At 37.9% G+C, this 7,357-nt stretch overlaps 1 protein-coding gene across 5 annotated transcripts in view; it reads left to right on the top strand.

Moving 5' to 3' along the window:
• The first annotated feature begins 3,409 nt into the window (after positions 1-3,409).
• The window catches only part of myt1la (myelin transcription factor 1-like, a), a 49,321-nt gene continuing 45,373 nt past the window's right edge, over positions 3,410-7,357 (top strand). For all 5 annotated transcript variants that reach the window (XM_028440505.1, XM_028440501.1, XM_028440504.1 and 2 more), the window contains exon 1: positions 3,410-3,732. The gene's annotated coding sequence lies outside the window, so the exon portion shown is untranslated. The remainder of the gene's footprint in view (positions 3,733-7,357) is intronic.

Genomic DNA, 7,357 nt, shown 5'->3' with positions numbered 1-7,357 from the left:
ATCACTTCCAGAGCTGGCCCCTTTAAACTCTCCATTATCCTTCTCCTTTTGTCTTTGTCAGAGCCATCACTTTCCTCAACCATCAGGTAAGCTTGTTCTAGCCAGTAGTCAAACTGTTCCTCTCCAGCCGGCGTAGGTACACTACCTGAAAAGATGCGCAGGCGGCGATACCCTCCGCTCTCCGTAGCAGGTTTGTTCGTCTTGTCTATTAGATCAGCAACCGCACGAATGAGAGACTCTTCAGGAGAAGGGGTATGCTGTGCCTCAGTGAATAGAGCTTGTACATCATTCAATGTTTTTCCCTCTGTCTGTAAGAGAGCATTCAGTTTGATGTTAAAGTCATTAGGGATTGGGCTTATCAAAAGCAGTGATAATTGGCCAGGCTGCCAAACCTTCGGGTGCTGCCACTTCCTGTGGGACATTCTCTGCAGTGACTGTCTCTCTACATTCACAAAGCACGAGCACTTCATCGTCAGTGTCACCAAAAATCCGCCCTCGACTCTGACTCGACCAAGACACTTAATAGTTTGCATAGTGTCTTCAATAACCGCTATCTCAGTGTGTTCAGGGACAACTATCAGCAGGGCATGGCTCGCATGAAGCGCTTCTCCACGACACCACTTCTTTAGCTTGTCAGCCAGTGTGTTTGCCATGTTGTATGTGTGTAAATGTAAATATTAAAATGAGGTTATAGCTCTAAACGTGACTCTAGGAACATAAAATAGCAAATAAAGTAAATTTATCTCAATTAATCTCAATGGATCCCAGCGGCCTCCAATTTATGTAGCCCACCTATACCCACTATATCAGGTATGGGCCTCCTCAGTTCTTCCTGTACCATTAAAGATTAATAAAAATAAACCACTCTATTTATTTTACTAACTATTAAGTCCTATGTACTCTTTAAAGTGCTATATTAACTCTCATTACCCCTTTAATACACTCAATGATCAAATCACAGTCACACACACACCTGTAAATATGCAAAATGACCAAACTGTAAATTAAGAGTGAACTTATACTTTACTAAACATATTAACAAACAATATACACATCTCTGCAATAAGATCACCTCTGTCTGTAAGATTATGCACTATAAGTGTTATGTGAGGCCCACTCACCAATCACACACTCACACACTCACACTAGCGGCTCATTTAGCAAATAAAACCTAGTAGTTACAGGCCTGAGTGATGCTTGAGAGGCCGCTTCACTCTGTGAGCAAAACAAATAAAAAGGGTACCTGTTTGAGTAGTTCAGTGTGTGGCTCACATTCAGGTGTGAGAAGAAACTCTGCCCTAAGATGGCGGCCGAGGCAAAGTCTGCTCCAAGATGGCGGCGGAGGCAAACTCTGCTCCAAGATGGCGGCGGAGGCAAACTCTGCTCCAAGATGGCGGCGGAATCTCCGTCGGCTGGTCCAGGCCTACTCTTCCGCGAGTGATGTCCGTAGAAAAGATACACCCAAAGACACTCTTCTGGCAGTCTTTAAGCACTTCAGTTACGACTAATATTCACATCCAGGCCGGAATGATGAAAAGTAGTCCTTGTAGCAAGCTGAGTTAGCAAAACTACTCCTCGTGTGCAGCATCCACCTAGCCAGTGAATGCTAAAGTCTGTGCGCTAACCCGTTTCAAAGTCTCAGAAATACCTTACTGCAGGACGAATCTCGGGCTGACAAAGTCCATAGGTAATCCTCCAGGAAGCATGAAACAAGTGTACAGCACCGACCATTGGGTTAACAGTCCAGAAACTCACTTATTCTTTCGCAACAGCGGCACACATCTCAACTCTTTTTCTCCGGTACTCGCGGTCAAGCTAATGCATCTCCTAGCATATCATTTCCGGTTTTTTACTCATGTAAAGCTAATACAACAAATGACTGGCAGCAGTTGTATACACAGCACTCCTTCTAGCTCTTCACAATAAAACAAAATAAAATACACCAAAGGCATCTTATACTTTACATGTTTTTAACTTATACTTGGGTACTTTTAATAGTTATGAAATATTGTTAAACATGAATGAAACACTATTTTTACCCATATTTATAATATATTTAACTTTTTATTTTTAAACTTTAACATACCTTTTGAACTGTATCAATGCATTAACATATTTCTTTGGGTTACATGATTATATTAAGTCAATAATGTCACATGCAGTAGCGTAATATGAATTATATTATATCATCACACTATCAACAACGACAAATGGGTTGAACACTTCAGATGTCGTCCAGATGTTTGCCTCGTAGATCCTGGTTAGCTTCGCTAGCCACTAGCGCCTCCTTTCCTCTGATAACTGTTGACATTGTTCTCCCTGATTTCTAACTTTAACAGTCTATAAAACATAAACAGTTTTTACGGGTTTGACTGATTGGTACAGCCAAAAACTCAGCAATATTTCACATTTCCTTTAGTTCTACGTTGGGGATCTGCTTTGTTTGCCTGCTGAGTACCTCCAATATGGCCACTTTTGGTTTGATAACGCAGTGATGACGCACCGTGAAAACCCCAAGTAATGTAGCCCCGCCCCTTTACCCTTTGACCCTGCTCAGTCTGCAATGGTACATGCTAAGCTAACCACACATGTGGGATTGACCTCTGGTATGGAATTCCCTTGGATTTTCATCTGAAATACACAACATGATACACAACACTACACACAACACAATACACAACATGATACACAACACAATACCAACATGATACACAACACTACAACACAACACAATGCACAACATAATCACAACACAACACAACACAATACACAAACATAATAAACAACACAATACACAACAACACAATACAATACACAACAACACAATACAATACAATACACAACAACACAATACAATACACAACAACACAATACAATACAATACACAACAACACAACACAATACACAACAACACAATACAATACACAACAACACAACACAATACACAACACAATACACAACACAATACACAACATGATACACAACACAATACACAACATGATACACAACACAATACACAACACAATACACAACATGATACACAACACAATACACAACATGATACACAACATGATACACAACACAATACACAACATGATACACAACACAATACACAACATGATACAAAATAGTTTTGATTAAAGTTTAATATCTTTGCATTGAGATGCACTGTACCAGTGTGTGTGTGTGTGTGTGTCATCATGTGTGTGTGTGTGTGCCACTGTCTGTGTGTGGGTATTTCATTGTGTGCCTTCGTTTGTGTGTCGTTGTGTGTGTGTGTTCAAAAATTCAAATACACACTCCATCCCCCCCCCCCCCCCCCCCCACCCCCCCCCCCATGATGAGGCGCGCCCACCGCTGCTTTTGAAGGAGCGAGCGGTGCACGAACCAGCCCATGTAGAAGGCGCGTGAGGCGCTGAGAGCTCCTCTGCTGCAGCATCTGATTCTCTCTCCTCCACCTTCATCATCATCATCATCATCACCACCTCCCCCACCTCCTCCCCCAGTGTCTGTCTGCGCTCCTCCTCTCTCATCATCCTCCTCTTCATCATCCTCCTCTTCCTCCTCCAGTGAAGGCATGAGCACGAGCGGCCACAAAAGAGAGAGAGTGCGGTAGAGAGAGAGAGAGAGAGAGAGAGAGAGAGCGAGAGCGCTGCGGACTGTCAGAGCGCGAGGAGAGGAAGAGGAAGAGGAAGGAGATCTGGAGGAAGGAAGGAGATCTTCAGCTTCTCAGTGAGTCTTTGCGTTATTATTAGTGTGTGTGTGTGTGTGTGTGTGTGTGTGTGTCTTTATTGTCATGTTGCTGCACACCGCAACGTTTTCTTTGGGTTGAAACATTCAGACATTAAACACACACACGCACACGCACACGCACACACACGCACGCACGCACCCACAACACACACCTCCCACCCCCACACACACACCAACACACTACACACACACACACACACAACACACACACACACACTAATGTCACCTTTGTCACATCTCCTCGCGCTGAATCCAGATGCTCTCCTTTTTGTGTGTGCGCGCGTGTGGTCTTTGTGTGTGTGTGTGTGTGTGTGTGTGTCTTTGTGTGTGTGTGTGTGTGTGTGTCCCATTGTTGTCACTTTACACTCTGTTGCGTTGAAGTTGCGCTGACCTCGCGCCACCTTTTCATTACGCGCGTGCTTCATTAATTCCTCTTTTATTGCCAGTGAGAGCAGCTCATAATGTTCTATGTAATGTTCCTGTTGGGTGCAGTGTGTGTGTGTGTGTGTGTGTGTGTGTGTGTGTGTGTGTGTGCTAATATTATGTTTATTAACGCAGCGCCTCCTTCTGGGATTAAACAGCACCACTCACTTCATTATCGATATGATTGTGATCGATTACCGAATACAGATGACGATACACACACACGCACAAAAAATTAACTGCGCCTTTTTAATTTCTCAGGGAACAACATTTGTCTTTGAAATAGTCTATAGACAACAAATGTATGAATAATAATAATAATAATAATAATAATAATAATAATAATAATAATAATAATAATAATAATAATAATAATGATGTGTATATTATAATAATGAAAATGATAATAATATTAACAATGTTGAAAATAACATTAATAATTATAAAAATTATGTTGATAATAATTTTAATAATTATAAAATTAATAAGAATGATGGTAATAATAATGATGAAAAAAATATAAATATTGATAATATTAGAAATAATTGTAATCATAATAAGCGTAATAATAACCGTTATAATAATTATAATAATGAGTTGTCACTTGAAAGATAGATTTGAACTACAATGTGACTTATCTGTTAAATAAATAAATAAATAATGTGATGATTATTCATGATTTGCCAACTTTTCTTTTTTATTAGACAAACTGTGTTTCTCCTCAGCCTGTGATTGGTTACTGACAGAAGGTCAGGGGTCACTGTGATGGAAGGAAACACACGTAAATCACCATCAGTTGTTTTTTTTTGAATTACAAAAAGCTCAAAACAACAAAAGCAGAAAATAAAAGCTGAATCAAAGACACAAAAACATGAGAAACAAAGAAAAACTCTCGTGAATAATGAGTTTCTGTTCAGAAAAGGCTATTTTCAAAACTACAAAATTACTAGCTATTTGATTTTTACATTTAAAAGTAAAAACAAAGAAATGAAATGCCAGTATGATCAGAAGTTGCCATTTTTCAAAGTAAGAGTCATATTAAACATAAAATCTAAATAAATCCAACACACTAAAGTACAACTAATGAAACATCCCAAAGAAACATTCATATTATTAGATTAATTCATTAAAAACAAAGGCTTAGATTTAATTCATCTTTAAAGGAAACCTGTGGTTAGTTTGACTCACGTATTTATCAAAGATCAATATAACAGTTTAGTCTGCGTTTATTTACATTAAGGTTATATACGACGTAAAGTCAGTCAGACTTTATTTTTCTCAGCATTTAACGTCTCACAGTGGATCTGTGTCTGTGAGCAAAGACTCACGTCTCTGAGAAACTCTAATAATAAGTATAATAATAAATATTGTTATTATTATTATAATAATAATAATATAGACTCACTCCGTCACTGAGAGCTGGAATGTTTAAAATCCTGTCTGTAAAACTGACATTTTCACATCTTTTTCAGAATAAAATCCCGTACAGGGATTTGTGTTTTCACATATCGTTCATCGGCTTGTGCACATGTCTTTAGTAATTATCTAAAGCAGACATTTATCACAGCCACATTATAGAATAATTAATGAATACAGTCAGATTAATAACAATAATGATAAAAAAAAATAATAATGTATACAGTCAGATTAATAATAATAATAATAATAATAATAATAATAATGTATACAGTCAGATTAATAATAATAATAATAATAATAATAATAATAATAATAATAATAATAATTGATGCTGTCAGGGTTTTGTTGTCATCTTGTGTGTTTTCGGTGTCATTTAATGTAATTTTCTGTCAATATATTTTCTTTTGTTTTGCTTTTCTGTGATTTTGAGTCATTTTTGGTATTTTCTACTTGATAATGTGTGTTTTATAGATCTTTTTCTTTAATTTTTTGTGTTTTTGAGGTAATTGTTTGTGTTTTTGAGGTAATTGTTTGTGTTTTTGAGGTAATTGTTTGTGTTTTTCTGCAGTTTTTTTTAAGTTATTTTTAATATTTATTTTGAGAACCGCAGTAAACTAGAGGGCGGCATGCCGGCCCATGTTTAACTAAAGTATACGAAATATTCAAACCTTAAGAACAGGATGTTTATTCAATTATTAACGCTATTATTAAAAACTGACAACCAAAAATGATAATTACTGAATTACTTCATGGTTAATAGTCGTTTTTCAACTGGTGTTGCATTCAGGCAAATTTCTAGTGACTTTGTTAAGATCATTTTTTTTAAAGTAAACATTTAAAAAAGAAGCATTTATTTTTCTTCCTTTTATGATAAATAATATCATTAGCTGTAATCAAAGACTGAGTCCACAAGTAACTCATTAGTTCTTATTGAAACAATGATTAGCAAAAATAGAAAACACTACATCACAGATGGGCAACTTTTATCACGGGGGCGGGGCCACAAACATGTGATTTTATCTGATCTGAGGGTCACATGATCAATAGTCATGTCGGCATTAGAATAACGACCAATTAGAACATTAACTCATGCATGCATGTTTGGTTAGCTTAGCACGTAGCAACCAGGCCCACATATTTAGTTAGCTTAGCACATAGCAATTAATCCCACATGTTTGGTTTACTTAGCATGTAACGACCAGTCCCGCATGTTTAGTTAGCTTAGCACATAGCGACCAGTCCCACGTTTGGTTAATTTAGCATGTAGCGACCAGTCCCACATATTTGTTTAGCTTAGCATGTAGTGACCAGTCCCACATGTTTAGGTTTGCTTATCACATAACGACCAATCACACATATTTAATTTAGTTTAGTTTAGCATCTAGTGATTATTCCACATGTTTAGTTAGCTTAGCATATAGCCATTATTGCTACATTTTGGGTTAGCTTAGCATGTAGCCGCCAGTGCCACATGTTTGGTTTAACTTTGCATGTAGTGACCATTCCCACATGTTTGGTTAGCTTAGCACATAGCAACCATTCCTACATGTTTGGCGAGCTCAGCATGTAGCGACGTCCCCAGCTTTTTGGCTAGCTTTGGCTGAGGGGGTCAAAGGATAAATGGGCGGGGCTACATTATAAGGTCCACTTATGGTTTAAACTCTCTTATTGGACGAAGAAAAAGCAGAAATCGTGCAGTTATTGATTGATTCTTTATCAGACAGATACTGATGACTCGTGGTGTTAAATGGAGTGTTGGGTG

The sequence above is a fragment of the Gouania willdenowi genome, assembly GCF_900634775.1.
Source record: "Gouania willdenowi chromosome 24 unlocalized genomic scaffold, fGouWil2.1 scaffold_320_arrow_ctg1, whole genome shotgun sequence".
NCBI classification, from domain to species: Eukaryota; Metazoa; Chordata; class Actinopteri; order Blenniiformes; family Gobiesocidae; genus Gouania; species Gouania willdenowi.
This window is presented reverse-complemented; position numbering and strand designations above follow the sequence as displayed.